Source organism: Pongo abelii, chromosome 17 (assembly GCF_028885655.2).
Source record: "Pongo abelii isolate AG06213 chromosome 17, NHGRI_mPonAbe1-v2.0_pri, whole genome shotgun sequence".
Taxonomy (NCBI): domain Eukaryota; kingdom Metazoa; phylum Chordata; class Mammalia; order Primates; family Hominidae; genus Pongo; species Pongo abelii.
Window position 1 is genome coordinate 85750203 of NC_072002.2, and position 19514 is coordinate 85769716.

General features: G+C 38.8%; 1 long non-coding RNA gene across 2 annotated transcripts in view; it reads left to right on the plus strand.

Moving 5' to 3' along the window:
* LOC134760308 (uncharacterized) overlaps positions 1-14950 on the plus strand; it is a 239474-nt gene extending 224524 nt beyond the window's left edge. Inside the window, exon 5 of one of the 2 annotated variants that reach the window (XR_010137625.1) lies at positions 14647-14849. This is a non-coding gene — a long non-coding RNA (uncharacterized LOC134760308). Of the gene's footprint in view, positions 1-14646 lie in introns of both variants that reach the window. The other variant, XR_010137626.1, reaches the window with a different exon arrangement.
* Positions 14951-19514: the final 4564 nt, after the last annotated feature.

Genomic DNA, 19514 nt, shown 5'->3' on the forward strand with positions numbered 1-19514 from the left:
AATCCAGGAGCTGGTTTTTTGAAAAGATCAACAAAATTGATAGACCACTAACAAGACTAATAAAGAAGAAAAGAGAGAAGAATCAAATAGACACAATAAAAAATGATAAAAGGGATATCACCACCGATCCCACAGAAATGTAAACTACCATCAGAGAATACTATAAACACCTCTTTGCAAATAAACTAGAAAATCTAGAAGAAATGGATAAATTCCTGGACAAATACACCCTCCCAAGACTAAACCAGGAAGAGGTTGAATCCCTCAGTAGACCAATAACAGGCTCTGAAATTGAGGCAATAATTAATAGCCTACCAACCAAAAAACGTCCAGGACCAGATGGATTCACAGCCGAATTCTACCAGAGGTACAAGGAGGAGCTGGTACCATTCCTTCTGAAACTATTCCAATCAACAGAAAAAGAGGGAATCCTCCCTAACTCATTTTATGAGGCCAGCATCATGCTGATAGCAAAGCCTGTCAGAGACACAACAAAAAAAGAAAATTTTAGACCAATATCCCTGATGAACATTGATGCAAAAATCCTCAATAAAATACTGGCAAACCGAATCCAGCAGCACATCAAAAAGCTTATCCACCATGATCAAGTGGGCTTCATCCCTGGGATGCAAGGCTGGTTCAATATACGCAAATCAATAAATGTAATCCAGCATATAAACAGAACCAAAGACAAAAACCACATGATTATCTCAATAGATGCAGAAAAGGCCTTTAACAAAATTCCACAGCCCTTCATGCTGAAAAACTCTCAATAAAGTAGGTATTGATGCGACGTATCTCAAAATAATACGAGCTATCTATGACAAACCCACAGCCAATGTCATACTGAATGGGCAAAACCTGGAAGCATTCTCTTTGAAAACTGGCACAAGACAGGGATGCCCTCTCTCACCACTTCTATTCAACATAGTGTTGGAAGTTCTGGCCAGGGCAGTCAGGCGGGAGAAAGAAATAAAGGGGATTCAATTAGGAAAAGAGGAAGTCAAATTGTCCCTGTTTGCAGATGACATGATTGTATATTTAGAAAACCCCATTGTCTCAGCCCAAAATCTCCTTAAGCTAATAAGCAATTTCAGCAAAGTCTCAGGATACAAAATCAATGTGCAAAAATTGCAAGCATTCTTATACACCAATAACAGACAAACAGAGAGCCAAATCATGAGTAAACTCCCATTCACAATTGCTTCAAAGAGAATAAAATGCCTAGGAATCCAACTTACAAGGGATGTGAAGGTCCTCTTCAAGGAGAACTATAAACCACTGGTCAACGAAATAAAAGAGGACACAAACAAATGGAAGAACATTCCATGCTCATGGATAGGAAGAATCAATATCGTGAAAATGGCCATCCTTCCCAAGGTAATTTATAGATTCAATGCCATCCCCATCAAGCTACCAATGACTTTCTTCACAGAATTGGAAAAAACTACTTTAAAGTTCATATGGAACCAAAAAAAGGCCGGCATTGCCAAGACAATGCTAAGCCAAAAGAACAAAGCTGGAAGCATCACACTACCTGACTTCAAACTATAGTAAAAGGCTGTAGTAACCAAAACAGCATGGTACTGGTACCAAAACAGAGATATAGACCAATGGAACAGAACAGAGCCCTCAGAAATAATACCACACATCTACACCCATCTGATCTTTGAGAAACCTGACAAAAACCAGAAATGGGGAAAGGATTCGCTATTTAATAAACGGTGCTGGTAAAACTGGCTAGCCATATGTAGAAAGCTGAAACTGGATCCCTTCCTTACACCTTATACAAAAATTAATTCAAGATGGATTAAAGACTTAAATGTTAGACCTAAAACCATAAAATCCCTAGAAGAAAACCTAGGCAATACCATTCAGGACATAGGCATGGGCAAGGACTTCATGTCTGAAACACCAAAAGCAATGGAAAGAGAAGCCAAAATGGACAAATGGGATCTAATTAAACTAAAGAGCTTCTGCACAGCAAAAGAAACTACCATCTGACTGAACAGGCAACATACAGAATGGGAGAAAATTTTTTCAATCTACTCATCTGACAAAGGGCTAATATCCAGAATCTACAAAGAACTCAAACAAATTTACAAGAGAAAGCCAAACAACCCCATCAAAAAGTGGGTGAAGAATATGAACAGACACTTCTCAAAAGAAGATATTTATGCAGGCAAGAGACACATGAAAAAATGTTCATCATCACTGGCCAGAAATGGAAATCAAATCCACAATGAGATACCATCTCACACCAGTTAGAATGGTGATCATTAAAAAGTCAGGAAACAACAGGTGCTGGAGAGGATGTGGAGAAATAGGAACATTTTTACACCGTTGGTGGGTGTGTAAATTAGTTCAACCATTGTGGAAGACAGTGTGGCAAGTCCTCAAGGATCTAGAACTAGAAATACCATTTGACCCAGCCATCCCATTACTGGGTATATACCCAAAGGATTATAAATCATATAGGCTGCTATAAAGACACATGCACATGTATGTTCATTGCAGCACTATTCACAATAGCAAAGACTTGGAACCAACCCAAATGTCCGTCAATGATAGACTGAATTAAGCAAATGTGGCACATATACACCATGGAATACTATGCAGCCATAAAAAGGATGAGTTCATGTCCTTTGTAGGGACATGGGTGAAGATGGACTATCTTCTGCAAACTATCGCAAGGACAAAAAACCCAAACACCACATGTTCTCACTCGTAGGTAGGAACTGAACAATGAGAACACTTGGGCACAGGAAGGGGAACATCACACACCAGGACCTGTCGTGGGGTGGGGGGAGGGGGGAGGGATAGCATTAGGAGATATGCCTAATGTAAATGATGAGTTAATGGGTGCAGCACACCAACATGCCACATGTATACATATGTGACAGACCTGCATATTGTGCACATGTATCCTAGAACTTAAAGTATGATAAAAAAAAAAAAAAAAGAAAACAAGTTTGAAGATACAGAAGACAGAATAGGCAATGGATGGAAAGAGCTTGAGCAACTTATCCATAGGTGAAATAAAGGGCTCTGATATTATAGGCTGGGGTCTGCAGTGCCAGGGGTGGGGTCCCCATGTCTCCCAGTCTTTGACATGGAGAACTTGAAAGTTGCCAAAATGAGGTTCGGCACGTTTGTGGATGGGGTCACGGGATATTTGGAGAGAAAAGTAGTTGGGTTTCAGACATTTCCATTTTGAGGACTCATGAATGAGATCATTGAACAAAAATGATAGCAAAAACCACTCCCAGGGGAAATGCACCATGTAGCAGGGGCCAGGGAGGGCCAAGTCTAGAGCTTCAGTTGTTAAGCATAGCTGCTGTTACCAAACACAGCATTTGACTAAGGCTGGAAACTGCTGGCACAGCTGGAGCTTGGTCATTTTCAGAAATAGCTTTGTTTGAAGCCTTAGCAAGTGAAGGTAAGCACTTTGGAAACTATAAAGTCATTTGAAAAATATCTCCCCAATCCCCTTTTCTCTTATATTCTATTCATTTTTTTCTCATATATTTTCTCTTACATTATATTTACGTAACTATCATAATTTGGAGCTATCAGAATAGCAAGAGGTATTATAAAAACACAATTAGCTTTGGGATAAAAGATTAAATATAGAGTATTTTTTTCTGTGATGTTTTAAATAATCCCCACTTTAATGTATTGAATGCCAACACCAAAGTTTATAAGCATCATAAATGATCTATTACATTAAGAATAATATGATAGGAAAAGATTTTTTTTTTTTTACTAATTTGCTGATTTTTCAGTGGTCATTAACTAACACGTACTGTATAATATAACCAATTTAGATTTTATGTAAGGATTTGTGTATATTGTTAATCATGATCCAAACTTCAGTCCTTGTGTTTCTGGGCTTTGCTGCTATTTTTTCCCTTGGAGGTAGTGAAGACAGTCAGTGTTCCCCACATGGGTTTTCCTACACGAGTGCCTGTAGCTGTCTTCGAAGCAGAGTGGTCAGTCTTTTCTCTTGCCTATTTAACACCCTTCCATTTGAGACCATGGAAAGTTTGGGAAGTTCTTTGTGTGTTAGTGATACTGTCTATATCTATATCTATATATCTATATCTGTATCTATATCCATCTATTTTATATATATATATATATATATATATAAATTTTTTTTTTTTTTGAGGCAGAGTCTCGCTCTGTCACCCAGGTTGGAGTGCAGTGGCATGATCTCGGCTCACTGCAACCTCTGCCTCCCAGGTTCAAGCGATTCTCCTGCCTTAGCCTCCTGAGTAGCTGGGATTACAGGTGCCTGCCACGATGCCCAGCTAATTTTTGTATTTTTGTAGAGGTGCGGTTTCACCATGTTGGCCAGGCTGGTCTTGAACTCCTGACCTCAAGTGATCTGCCCGCCTTGGCCTCCCAAAGTGCTGGAATTACAGGCATGAGCCACCGTGCCCGGCTGAGTGATACTATATTCTTTCCAGCAAATGATACAACACCCCTGAAAATGTCATGTGGATGAGGTTAGAAAGCCTATTGGCGGCAGGGCCAGCGCCCTGCTCTGCTAAATCCTAACCAGTTTCTGAAACTAATCCATTCTCTATTATCATTTATCTATCAAGCTTCGGCACTTTTAATGTATGCAATCATTAAAATAGCAGTCTATTGCCATGCAAGGCTAGAGAATGAAGTTCCTGAGAAGATTTTTTACCTTTACTAATAGCGCTTATTTACCTAGGTGGTGTTCCCAACAGCAGAAACATCCCCAAACAACTTTCTTGTCCTTTAGCAATGTCTGAATGTTTCAATAAAAGTGAAAGTGAAGTGGCAGAAGAGAATGACGATATTTTAAATATCTTTTCGTAGTTTGGCACATTTCCCCCGGGGCAAACTGCACCAAAAGAGACTTTATAGAAGTAGAATGAACATGATGTCCTTTGAATGCAAATTTATTAGCATTTCTCTGGGGGTCAGAAAACATACACAAAGCAGCTCTTTTGTGTTGTGGAAATTTTTACACCAGTTTTTGGTATAGAGATATGTACATGTTTTGTGTATTTCCAGAAGTAAGCTACTGGCCAGTGCTCAGGAGGCCTGGTTCTTGGTGGCATTTAAAAAAATATATTCATACGAAACTAAACAATTGATTGAACATTCAGATGTTTTACAGTTCTATAAAAAGACCCTCCATGGTAAATTTTCTGTTGTTAAAACATCACTAAAAATCATTTTACTCCTTTTAATTAAATGCATTTAGCATTGTCTGAGTAGTGCAATGATTCTGACTTGACCGGTTTCAGGTCATTCTGTCACATATGAACAGTGTTCAATAGAGCACCAGGTTCTGTTTCTTTTTGAACACATCCGAGAAACCAGGTTTATGTGGCTGCAGAGGATCTAGTTCCCATGTAGTGCCTGTAAAGGAGGTCAAGGTCCATATCTGCCCAAATGCTTTTTAACTAGTTCTGTACTTAAATAAAGCTAGGGCAGGCTTCAGCAAAAGCGGGATATTGAGAAAGTGGGACCCACTGCAGCAGCTGGGTGGTAAAGGATGGCAGTAAACACCATTTGAGAGGAGAAACCCAGGCACACCTACTGTCAGCATGCATTTAGTTTTATTGAGCACTGCTCTGATATCTTAAACCAAGAACCATGCATTTCATATATGTGTCTTCCCTTGACACCCCTTGAGAGGTAAGTAGGTAGAAATGTAGACAGTTTTGAAGGCTGGTTTCACTGGGATTGGGGTTTGGAGAGGATTGTTTAATATATGTTTATCTTTTAATATATTTTACTATATATTTTTAGTTATAAGTTAATCTTTTCAATATCTAAGGTAAAATTTACCAGGAACTAGATGAAATAAAAAGAGTAGACCTTTTAAATGGAAGAAGATCCAGGATTAGATCTGAAGTTTATTTAACATTATCAGTGGAATGCTACCGTGGATCCAAAGCGTGTGTGTTTTGCTGTATAGTCAACATGTTGGTTTTTTCTGGGAAGTCAGGATTATAATTTTTAAAAAGCATATTTAACTGTAAGCTCAGAAGTTTAAAATAAAAAGCTTTAGCATTGATAGGTAGCTACAAATTTTGGCTTACCACCATAGAACCTTATTAAATTTTCTGACAGGCCTCCTCAGAAACAGTGCTCTCAACCTTCCTCCACAAGTTATTGGCAGCAATTGGATAACTATGCTTCAGATTCCTTCTCTTGAGTTCTTGGGCAAGCATTCTGGCTTTCTTCCGATTTGATGAATATCAAAAAGGTGTTCTTGAATATTTCATCTTCTGTCTGTCATCCTTTATCTTTGACTTTTCTTGTTTTCTCCAACTTTGCATTCAGTTTGTCAGCAAATACTGGTAGCTACACCTTATAATAAATTCTGAATTCCACCACTGCTCACTACCCCTACACTCTCTTAAGTCACCATTATTTAATGAAACTACTTCCTATTTGGCCTCTCTGATTCTACTCTCAAACCCTCCCAGGTCCCACTGACAGTCTAATCTAGCTACAATAATAATAATCTTTTTATGCTCAAAATTGTTGCTTCCTTCTTTGAAACCTTCCAAGAAATTTCCATCCATAATCCTTGTTTTAGACTATTAGATGCACAAGTAGAATGTCACCTCCACAGCCAGCAGCAGAGGTGGCAATTATTTGGTTATCATTGGCTCCTCAATGCTTAGCATAAAGCCTAGGCCATAACAGGAGCTTAATAAGTCATTGTTGAATGAATGTGTGAGGAAATAAATGAATGGCTTTATATGAAGTCTAGTGGAATTCAAGGAGAGCCTTGGTAGGACTATTCCAGGCTCCTTTTTCCACAAAGGAAATTTTTCTGGATGATAAAAAAATTCCAGTTCACTGTAAAATCCAAGTAGGAATAACTTTCATCTGAATAATTTATCTATAGAAATTTAAATCTTAATCTTTCTCCCCAATGAACAATCCTGTCTTACAATTTCCTGTTGAACGCTAATCCTGAAAGAGTGACGGGAGGATATTGGGGTGAAACTGGGTTTCCAGGGTCAGGTTGAAGATGAGGGTTTTTCTGATTTGAGATTTCAAAGTGAAGAACAAAGAGAAGCTCCTTCTTCTGTCCTTGAGTTGGCCAGAGCACCTGGGCCTATACGACGAGTCAAAGGAGCGGGTGAAATGCTAAGGGCTGGGGCCTGGGGTTAGGGGAGGTACAAATTACAGAGAAAGCTGTCTTCTAAGGAAGAGCGTTGAAATATCCTGTGAGAGTGCCATGGATGGGGGTGGTGGGGGAAAGGAGCCTTTTACAGACATAGATAAGCCTTGGGTAGACACTGGTTGTGAAGGGTGCTGAGCAGTTTCTGGCTTGTGCCTAAACCAGTCAAGATGTCAAACAGTAGCATAACAAAACATGTTTTCATTAGAGATGAGGATTTAAATTAGAAAATATACCCACGTTGGTCCAAAAAAGAAAAAAAAAAAAGAAGAAAACAAGTGCTTTTCTTTTCCTTAAGTAAAACTGTACTTTTCAATGTTGTGATTTCATAGTGTCTAATAATATTACTAAATAAATGTCAGACTGTGTCTCACTCATGCCTCCAACACTGCATCTTTCATCTTTTCATAAAAGACTAACTGCTGTTAAAATTTATAGTTTCCTATAAATAGCACCCTTGGTTTCTGTGTCTATATTATACTTGGAAAAGGTCTGACTAATTTCTTCTTTTTACCAGACTGACCAGATGTTTTATGTCAAATAGACACAGTCAGATTTTTAATTACCTACTAAGTAAGGTATTTAGCAACTAGACAGTTGGTCCCAATCTATAAAATGTGATACTTGCAGAGAACAATTTCTGTTAATAACTGAGATGTCTTCCCAATTTATTTGTTCTCAGTTTATATTTTCTCAGTAGTCTTTCTTCACACTCATTGCAATTGTCAGTTATCTTATCAAATAATAATCCATATGAATTAAATATTTTTAATCATTGACTTTAAACATAGGGATAGAATAAGTGCATGGATAGTTTAATATGCATCTCTAGGCATGGATAAATTTATGAGGATAAGAAATTCAAGTTAATATTTATGTATGTTTATATTTACAAATATAAACATGTAAATGGCATGTGGATCCTAGCATTCCTCTGTCATATAACCATTCACACTGTCTTAGTTCATTTTTGGCTGCTATAATAGAATATTAGACTGGTGATTTATAAGGAACAGACATTTATTTATTTATTTATTTATTTATTTTTATTTATTTTTGAGACAGAGTCTCACTCTGTCACCCAGGCTGGAGTGCAGTGGTGTGATCTCGGCTCACTGCAGCCTCCGCCTCCCGGATTCAAGCGATTCTCCTGCCTCAGCCTCCTGAGTAGGTGGGACCACAGGTGTGCAACACCACACCTGGCTAATTTTTGTATTTTCGGTAGAGATGGGGTTTCACCATGTTGGCCAGGTTGGTCTCAATCTTCTGACCTCTTGATTTGCCCACCTCAGCCTCTCAAAGTGCTGGGATTACAGGTGTGAGCCACAGTGCCCGGCCAAGGAACAGAAATTTATTGACTCACAGTTATGGAGGCTGGGAAGCCCAAGATTGAGGGGCTGGTGTCTGGCAAAGGCCTTCTTGCTGCTTCAATTCATGGTAGAAGGTGGAAGGGCAAAGAGAGGGCAAGATAGAGAAAGTGAAGCAAACTCACCCTTCTATAGTGACCCCACTTCTGTGATCATTAATCCACTTCCATGATAATAATGACAGTGGAGCCTTCATTGCCTAACCACCTCTCACCAGGCCCCACCTCCCAACACTGCTGCATTGGGGATTATGTTTTTCAAACATGTTTTTTTGGGGGATACATTTAAACGATAGCACATACCAATCCCATGTTACACATCTCTTTTGAGGATTATGTAAAACATAATGTAGGATTCCATTTTGCCCTCTTTCTCCTCATTGTCTGCTCTACCACCCCATCCTGCTCACACTTGCTATGGTTAATTTCTTGGTACCTTCAAGGCAAAAGGTGGGTTGGGCTATTTGGAATGCAACTGTTCCATTGGCTCTACTCCATGCTGATGTGTGATGATGGAGCAGCTCGGTTCTCTGGGAAGTGGACTGGCCATGACCTTGGATGACTTGGAGGAATGGGGTGGGGCAGGCTTCGTTTTTTGGTCCTTTCAACAGTGGAGGACATCTTATTTGAATACTCAGATGCCAGAAAGAGATCTGACTCTAAAATAATATTTCTTACTCTACAGTTTTACTCAGTTGAAATTTGAATTTGGAAATAATTTGGCACTGCTACTATTGGGGAAAATTTCATTTTTCTGAAAGCATAACACATTAGTGGGAAGAACATGAATCTGCACTAAGAGAGGCCTACTGCCTGTTAGCTACACAGACACCAAGGGCCAGGTGTTTAACTTCAGGTCTCAGCCTCCTAGGGAGCAAGGGAGATGAAATGGTCTATTAGTTAGCTGTCCACTGATTCAGGGTAGTCTCCTTGTGGGCCTGGATCATGTCTTGAGCCCCCGACATGGATCTTCTAGACATAGACTTGAAAACATGGATTGGACTAAACTGAGTTATTATTATGGAGAGAGAAAACAGTATATATATAATTTCTTTAGGATTAAACTGAGTGATCTGTATAATACTGATTGTTTAAAAATCCTAAGGGAGAATATTGCTGCAACTGTGACAGCAGAAAAAAATACTTTTCAGTGTAGACACACTCAGGTAGCTGTTTATTCAAGTAAGCATACTGAGATAGTTACGTGGAACTGAGAGGCAATTTGGCATAGTTAGAAGAGTAAGTTGAAGCCACATATACCCAGTTTTGAATACCCTTCTGAATCACCATGACTGAGGGACAGTGAGTGGTTATCTGACATCTCTGAGCATTATTAGTCTTCTCATCTGCAAAATGGAGATAATAATAGATTAGATTCAATGTATGTAAGGCATTCTGCACAGCATTTGACCTCAGAAGGAAATACAAATATACGAACTATTTTAAAGCTTCATTCTATGAAAGGGTGACTAAATTTTCTTATAAAAATATTCATTGCACAAGTTTTGATTAAATGTAAATGCTTATCATATGTGTCAAGTTAAATCTTGAGCAAAAGCCAAAATAAAATCAATGACCTTCATAACTTAGAATAAATGCTTTTTGGGAGAGGTTACTTTCCTACGTTTGATGTGAGTTAAGAGAGGAAATCTTTGGGCTTGTTGCTAAAAATCTCTTTTTTTTTTCTCCATTTAAAAAAGAATTTCTGGGATTCTCATGGACTACAGTGAACTAGAAGGCCTGTTTCTGAATTCATTAAACCATGTGTGATACAGTTTTTAAAATGCTTTCTTGACCCGGTTTTGAGGCCCTGGCTAGAGGCCAGTCAATCCCTTTCCTTAGGTAGCTGATTAAGTCTACTTCCCAACCCCCTCTCCGATTGGGCTGTCAGACTCTGGGCCACCATCTACCTGCCTTAATCACCCCAGGCCTGGTACCAGACAGCTAGGTACAGCCTCTATGCCTCAGAGGCCCCTGAAATTATTCAAACCATTCAATCCTAAGCTTGCTTACCCTGCATCACCTGTTCCTTCCTACAGAAACCACAGTAAAGGTTGTCTTCCCCTCCCTCTGTTTTGTGACTGACCCTGCTGATTCTCTGTGTGTCCCCACATGCAGGTGGCATGACATTTACTCCGTCTTTTGGGAACTCTAAGTAGAATAATTTATCTTTTCAATGACAGTTGTTTCCTGATCTGTTGGCCTTAACATACCAAAAGTAATAATGAATCCATAAAACACCAACTGTAGAATGGAGATTAATAACATCTCTTGATTTTTTCATGATATTTTGATACAAAAAGATTTTTCTAATGCATGCAGATGTTGATGGTTGAATATCTAAAGGAGCACACTATACAATGTGTGCTTGTCTGCCTCCTAGAGTAAGCACTAAATCAAACTCTAGCATTTTATTTTACTTTTTATTTCATAGTGCTGAATTGAAAACCAGAGTTTACACTGAAGTAAAAATGACAACTGAAAAAGAAAAAGCAACATAATTCAGGATCCTGGAGATTCCCCAATTTCCACTCTCTGCCATTCTCTCCTTATAATAACTGTTATATCACATGAAGAGTCGTTCCAACACCACTGGAATTCTGTGCTCATCTGAAATGCCGTGTGTTTGTGGAGGGACCTAAATTATTATTTCTAGGAGATCTACAATTTTTAATCTTCTTCTCTGGCTGAGTTTAACATTTTGATGTTAATATGGTAATGAAATGAGTCGATATGTCTACATTGGATTAACAAAGAACCAATTTTGGGGTGAAAATCCTCCACAATTGGAGCCACTGACATGTTGACTTTACATTTCCACTACTAAAAAGAGTTTTCTCCAACCTCAGCTGTTGTAAGCTCTGGCATTTCCATTTTTTATTTTAAAGAATTGGAATAGGAATATTTGATTACCTAAATATTGGTATTCCTTATGATGGTGGCGGTTTTGGAGCTTGATATTTGTCTTTGAAATCAACAAGTATTTTCTTTCCCAAGGTTGTTCCTTCATTTTAAGCTATAACAATATGTTTATGTTATTATGTGTGCAAATTTATTTTTGTGTTAAAAGTATTCTAAAAAGATTAGACAATTGAAATCCTTTTGGAATTTTAACACAATTCTTATCAGAAAACTTGCATTTACTTTCCTGCAAATGAGGTTTCATCATATCAAATGTCTGCAGGATCTCTAGTTTTCTTTGCAGATAATTGGAACAGGTGGGTGTATTTATAGTTAGTTTACAACAGCACATTTTTGGTATGGTGATACTCAAGATACTACTTAACCAGTAAGAATAATGACTAACAGTGAGTATTGAGGGTCAGGTTGCTTGGGTTGTAGAGCTGGCTTTAGATCTAACTAGCTTACCTTGGGCAAGATACTAAACTGTGCTTCAATCCACTCAATAGATGTTGAAAGCATAAGATATGTTTGCCATATTTATTATGTTTCTAAGATATGATGCAGTGTCTTATAGAAAATTTAGTATGTTCTCAGTAGGGGAAAAATTATGCTAAGCTAGTACTACTTCAAATATTATGTAATTATTTATGTAATTTGCAGCCTATTAAAAATTTCTGTCACATTTTCTTTCTGATGTTTCAGTATTTGTCTTTATTGTAAAAGATAAGGCAAAGGAATTTTTATTTTTAAAGAAAAATGTCACAGCAAGATTACCTTGAAGTAAATTTATGCAGTATATGAAAATCTAAAAAATTAGATCCTATTTAGAATAAAAGCCAGTATAAATATAAAAACAATAAAAATAGTGTCACTATTCTTGAGGAAATATTCTCTGAACACTTACTGTGTACTAGGCATCACTCTCTGTACATTTTACAAATGATCTCATTTGATTATCACCCCAGCTAAACAAATGCAACTGGTATGTTAATATATTTTATAATGGTGAAAATCGAGGCCTGGAAGGGGTAGGTAGTGATGTGGTTTGGCTGTGTCCCCACCCAAATCTCATCTTGAATTTCCACGTATTGTGGGAGGGACCCTGTGGGGGGTGATTGAATTATGGGGGTGGGTCTTTTCTTCACTGTTATTGTGATGGTGAGCGGGTCTCACGAGATATGATGCCTTCAGAAATGGGAGTTCCCCTGCACAAGCTCTCTTTTTGCCTGCTGCCATCCGTGTAGGATGTGACTTACTCCTCCTTGCCTTCTACCCTGATTTTGAGGCCTCCCCAGCCATGTGGAACTGTAAGTCTGTGAAACCTCTTTCTTTTGTAAATTGCCCAGTCTCGGGTATATCTTTATCAGCAGTGTGAGAATGGACAAATATAGGTAGTTTTCCCAGGTCACACACTGAGTAAGTGATGGAGCCTTGTTTTTTTGTTTGTTTGTTTGTTTTGTTTTGTTTTGTTTGAGTAACAGGGTCTCACTCTGTCACCCAGGCTGGAGTGAGGTGATATATTCATAACTCACTGCAATCTTGACCTCTTGGGCTCAAATGATCCCCCCACTTAAGCTTCCTGAGTAGCTGAGACTACAGGCACATGCCACCACACCTAGCTAATTTTTAATTTTTGTAGAGATGGAGTCTTGCTATGTTGCCAGGCTGGTCTCAAACTCCTGGTCTCAAAAGATCCTCCCACCTCACCTTCCCAAATGCTGGAATTACAGGCATGAGCCATCTTGCCTGGCAGACACCATGTTTTGAACCCAGGCTATCTAGCTGAGCTTTAACCCACCTGATGACTAAATATCAAACATATATCAATTCAGCAAACGCTGATGACATGTTTTCCTCACGGTTCTAGAAATTTTCATTATGCCCTCAGAGACTTTAATATATGTGTTTACCCTTAAGGTTCTTAAAGACTTTAGAATTTGCCATGTAAAATGTAATATTTTATTTTATTAAATTGCTGAAATAATACACACATTTCCTTTATAAGATGTGCAGGGACCCATCTCCTCTACAGGGCTTATAGTCCAATACTAATAATAACATTAAAATATCTTGTAATTATAGTAATTATCTACCAATATCATTTTAACTTGAAATAGTAAATTCAAATAGACTAGTCTGTTACTTACATTTGGATTGCCTGCTTGGATTCTTAGTTACGAAAAGCAGAGACATAAAAGCTCTTTGTGTGGCTGTGGGAGAACAGAAGTGAAGGTGGTTTTGTTGGCACAGTACCTGTATGTTTTTATTCCGGGGACACTAAGGATAACAGAAACTAAGCACTTGAGGGGATACCAGGGGGAGAAGCACTAAAATGCATTTCTACTTGAGCTGGAAAAAGTCTTTTCCTTTTCCCTAAGAATTTTCTAGGGCAGTGCTTCTGATTTAGATATGACAAAATCCTGGGCTTGTCATCTAGTAGAAGTTTTTTCCCCCTTATTTTCTCTTTCCTATGTTTATGTGAGAATCCATGTTGATAAATATATTTTTAATCTTAGCCAGAAGCAGATTTGGCAGTAAATAATGTTAAGGTAAAAACTTTTTGGAAAATAAATCATTATTTTGATTATGCTCCAGATTTCCTGATAGGAACACAATCACTTGAAAATATTCAATATAGTAAAAGGAATACAAATTATTATTGGGAACATTTTATTAGACTCTCAATTTCCTGATTGTGTCACTGTTCTTGAGAGAATACCATACATGAAAAGAACAGTGTGATTTCAAAGATTTATCAAGACTTTTGTTCTGAGAATACTCAAACGATTTTTTCTGGTCAAGTAAATATGACATAGTTAAAAATAACTTATGGAAAATACTAATATAGGGTTTGAAATGCAAATTACACTCAAGGCCATAATCTATGGGGCTTGGTTCTACAAGAGTTATTTCGTAGGAGTTTTTATTTCCATCTATCAGGTGCTATTCCCTATATAGTTTCCACATTGCAGTCATTTCTTTATACAGCTATGACAGAACACAATGTCAGACTCAAATGATGATCTCAAAGTCCCCATGGACCACAGCCATGTATAGACAGGAAAGACATACATTTTTGTGTCACGGGGTAATGAGCATCTTTCTTTCTACCTGCAATTTGCACTTTGTTTTTTGTTTGCCTGTTGATCCCAAACAATTATTTCCACATGACATTCCCTCTCTTTCATAGGGCTCTTTATTTCACCCTCCCACCCCCGCCCAACTTGGCAGCCCAGGATGACGATGGAAATTTGAAACGAACATGAGAATAGAATTCCAGCTCGGTGACACAGAAAAATAAGGATGAAGGGAAATGATGAGCTCCGTTTTAATGTATTATTTAGAAACCTCTCACTGCTGACATGAAGCTGTTCCGAGTACCGACAAGGTGTGACAACAGGAAGTGCAATGATGGGCAGGTGGGGGATAATTGTGTTAAATACGCTTTTTTTTTTTTTTTCTCTCGTATGCCTTTGTGTACTTGCTCGGGGGTCAAAAAAGAAAAAATAAAAATAAAAACAGCCCTATCACCAGAATGACTTATAATTATTACACTGCTCCAGATCATCGTACCTTGTTGGCAGTTGGCTGTTAATTATTTGTCTGTCAGGAATCATTCGCTACATGCTTGCTGTTTCTTTCCCTTCTCTGTGTGAATGGGAGTTATATTTTATTTTATGAAGAATGTTTTTCTGTACTATAAGACAAGACACTGAAAACAAGGATGTCTGTTTATACAGCAGGCACATCTGGCTTTCACTGCCAAGATAACAAAGAACGTGGAGGGATATTTTAAAGCAAGAAGCCATCTTTGCCTATACGATATTGAAAAGATTGGGATTCATTCATTTCGACTGGAAGGATCCCAGGTAATTCCACAGTATAATTAGAGCAGTTTCATGAAAGATTCTATTGTGCCGATGAAGCCGTATCATTTATACAGAGCCTGTAAAATGTATATTTTTAATTAAACAATAGAAACAGGTTATCCCAAGGTGAAACTGCCTCCAATTTCATTATCTACATTACTTGCTTCTCATTACCCTCTTCTCCTTCATAAAAAATTACTCAGCAGCTAATTTCCTCAAGAATTTGCTCTGGGAAATTGGGGATTGCTCTTAAGTTTTAGCAGTTAAGGGTTCAAGTGCCTATTCTATTAATGCCCACATGTAGGACCTGAGGGGAAATGTGGGCTCTTCATGAATTTACATGTGCTATGTCAGGTCCATAAATGAGGCCTGAGACCATTTGAAGTGGGTGGCTAATACCACTTTGCTTTGAGGTGTGGTGAGAGAGACAGTCATCAAAGTGACAGCTTACCAGGTGTTGGCATGTGGGCTTGTGTTTAACACCAAGTAATAAAATCAGGTGCTAAAAGTGGAAATATTAAAGAAGACAGCACTTCCCCAAGTGATGGAAGAGGAATCCAGATGAGATAAGACTTCTAATAAAGGTTAACCTAACCAACTGACGAAGAAAAATTAGAATGAGAATAACCGCAAGCTAGTGCAAGGACACGATGATACTTAAATTGAGTGTTTGGTGAAGACATACATTAGGAAGAAAGAAAGTCCTTTATAAGGGCTGCCTAGGAAGCAACCTTCAGAATATTTTAATAACACCATGAAAAGATAGCTATTTTGGGATCTATCAAATCAGAAATTACAAAATAACTTATAATTGTTACTAATGATTTTATTTACTCAATGCTACTGAAATTTTATGTCACACTGAAGTGTAAAAGACAAGTATAAAGTTTGAGGCATTCCGCCTGTTCGTGCAAGATAGTAAATAAAAGGGACAACAGCTTCTCTGCATTATTTGTTCCAATTGTGTTCCCACCCAATAATAATGGATGGAAATGTTCACGTAAGAACAGTCCCATGAAATAGTGGGGGATGATGGTATGGTCACCAGAGATTCATGTAAGAGCTGCTGTTCTGTCCCTGGTTCAGGAGAAATCTGGACATTCAGAGGACATACCTGCTGGTGGTGAAGTTCTGATTAGTCAAGGGTGAGAATCACAAGCACTCATAATTCTAAGCCAGAAAGCCTTAGAAAGTTTGCTCTAGAGAATGAAGTTTACCCTCAGAGGATAGAGAATCAGTTAGGAATCTTACAACTTGTTCCCTGACCAAAGCAATTCTCAATCCCAGCTTTCCTTCCTGGAGGCCTAAAATCATTGTAGGAATCAATGCGACAGAACCATCGCAGGTACACACGTTGAGCTAGAGAATCCAAATTTTTGGGTGATAAATTGTTGGAATCAGCTTATTCATATGCCTTAAACATAGTTTCTGAAATAATTATATGAAATGATGTTAGTGGTTTTGAAACAATGGATTTCTATGCTTGTAGGAAAATATAAATTAGCATATTTATGTATGTCTTAGAAGTTTCAAAGTTTAGCTCTATTTGCTTCTCTAAGTTTTGGGACTTAATCCTTAGATAATATCTGTTTTTTTGTTTGTTGGTTGGTTTGAGAAGAAGTATTGGGTTACGACTTTTCATCCTAGTCCATTTTTCCCCTCATTTGGTGATTGTGCTAATCGTATGTGGGTGTTGGTTCAGTTGGAATTCATTTATTTATTCCTTTTTCAGACTGATATTGAATGCCACTTTCCAAATACTTGGAAATAGAGATGAGTTTAACAGAGCAGGCCTTCAGGGAGTTTGCTTTCTAGTAGAAGAAGTAATCAGAAAATAAATAAATACATAATATAAAGTTGGGTAATAATCCATGCTAGGAAGAAAAACTGGGGCATAGTGAATGACGTGGTCAGGGCAGAGGTGCTACGTTTGATACTATATTCTTGTCAAGCACTCTGACGATGTGACATTTAAATAGGAACTGAGTGAAGGGAAGAAATAAGGCTTGTAAAGATACAGAGAATGGATTTTCTTAGAAGATTATCCTTTAATGTGCTTTACTCTAAAATATCATGCCTGTACCCTATTGCTAGAGTCCTTTAGTACATTCTCATGGGTCAGTATTTTGTGATTATATTAATCACATTGGGGGCCTATATTGTTAGTTTACATTCTGTGGATAATACATTCCTTAGATGAATGCAGCTTGAGATTTCTCTCTAGTTTTGACAATAGGATATATTCTCTCCTGTTATAACACCAGTGGTTTCATTTTCTGGGAGAATGGCTCACAAAGAAAGACAGGGGAAAAGTGGCCAGCATGGTAGGGGATGTGTGGAAGGTAAAAATTCACATTCTCACATTATAAAGCTTTTAGTTTATTCCCAAATCATAATTAATCACAAAACCTGGTATGGATTGTTTGTAGAAGACAGAGTCGGTTAAAAAGGCAGAGAAACATTACTGTAGCCTTTTTTCAGACAGACAGAAATGTATGCTTTTAGTTTCAGTTTATAAGAAAACCCTAAACTAATTATCAGCCCCTTGGAAAATATTGTACTCTTGGAAACATTAGTATTTTATTGCAATTGTGTAAATTCTGTAAGAGAAAGTTCCCCGGTAGTAGCCACGATAGCCTGGCTCAGTGCTGTAGGACTTAGAGAAAAATCGACATACTTTCATGGTAACCATAAGATAATTCATACAACCAGAAAAAAAGACTTGCAGTGGCCTGCCATACTTGGGAGTTTACTCTAGAAGCCTGTTGTTGGAATTAGTTAAAAGCTTAGGGGAAACACTCTGACTCTTACTTAGTGAGAAGATGAATCCAAAAAAAAAAAAAAAAAATGGGGATCAGTTCCAAGATGGCCGAATAGGAACAGCTCCAGTCTACAGCTCCCAGCATGAGCAACGCAGAAGACAGGTGATTTCTGCATTTCCAACTGAGGTACTGGGTTCATCTCACTGGGGCTTGTTGGACAGTGGGGGCAGGACAGTGGGTGCAGCCCACCGAGTGTGAGCCGAAGCAGGGCGAGGCATCGCCTCACCCGGGAATTCCCTTTCCTAGCCAAGGGAAGCTGTGACGGACAGCACCTGGAAAATCGGGTCACTCCCACCCTAATACTGCGCTTTTCCAATGGTCTTAGCAAACGGCACACCAGGAGATTATTTCCTGCACCTGGCTCAGAGGGTCCCACGCCCACAGAGCCTCGCTCATTGCTAGCACAGCAGTCTGAGATCAAACTGTAAGGCAGCAGCAAGGCTGGGGGAGGGGCGCCCACCAATGCTGAGGCTTGAGTAGATAAACAGAGCAGCCAGGAAGCTCGAGCTGGGTGGAGCCCACCTTAGCTCAAGGAGGCCTGCCTGCCTCTGTAGACTCCACCTCTGAGGGCAAGGCATAGCCAAACAAAAGGCAGCAGAAACCTCTGCAAACTTGAATGTCCCTGTATGACAGCTTTGAAGTGAACAGTGGTTCTCCCAGCATGGAGTTTGAGATCTGAGAATGGACAGACTGCCCCCTCAAGTGGGTCCCTGACCACCAAGTAGCCTAACTGGGAGGCACCCTCCAGCAGGGGCAGATTGACACCTCACATGGCCAGGTACCCCTCTGAGATGAAGCTTCTAGAGGAACAATCAGGCGGCAACATTTGCTGTTCAGCAATATTCACTATTCGGCAGCCTCCGCTGCTGATACCCAGGCAAACAGGGTCTGGAGTGGACCTCCAGCAAATGCCAACAGACCTGCAGCTGAGGGTACTGACTGTTAGAAGGAAAACTAACAAACAGAAAGGACATCCACACCAAGACCCCATCTGTACGTCACCATCATCAAAGACCAAAGGTAGATAAAACCACAAAGTTGGGGAAAAAACAGAGCAGAAAAGCTGAAAATTCTAAAAATCAGAGGCTTCTCCCCCTCGAAAGGAACACAGCTCCTCGCCACCAATGGAACATAACTGGATGGAGAATGACTTTGATGAGTTGAGAGAAGACTTCAGACGATCAAACTTCTCCAAGCTAAAGGAGGAAGTTCGAACCCATTGCAAAGAAGCTAAAAACCTTGAAAAAAGATTAGACGAATGACTAACTAGAATAACCAGTGTAGAGAAGTCCTTAAATGACCTGATGGAGCTGAAAACCATGGCACGAGAACTATGTGATGAATGCACAAGCTTCAGTAGCTGATTT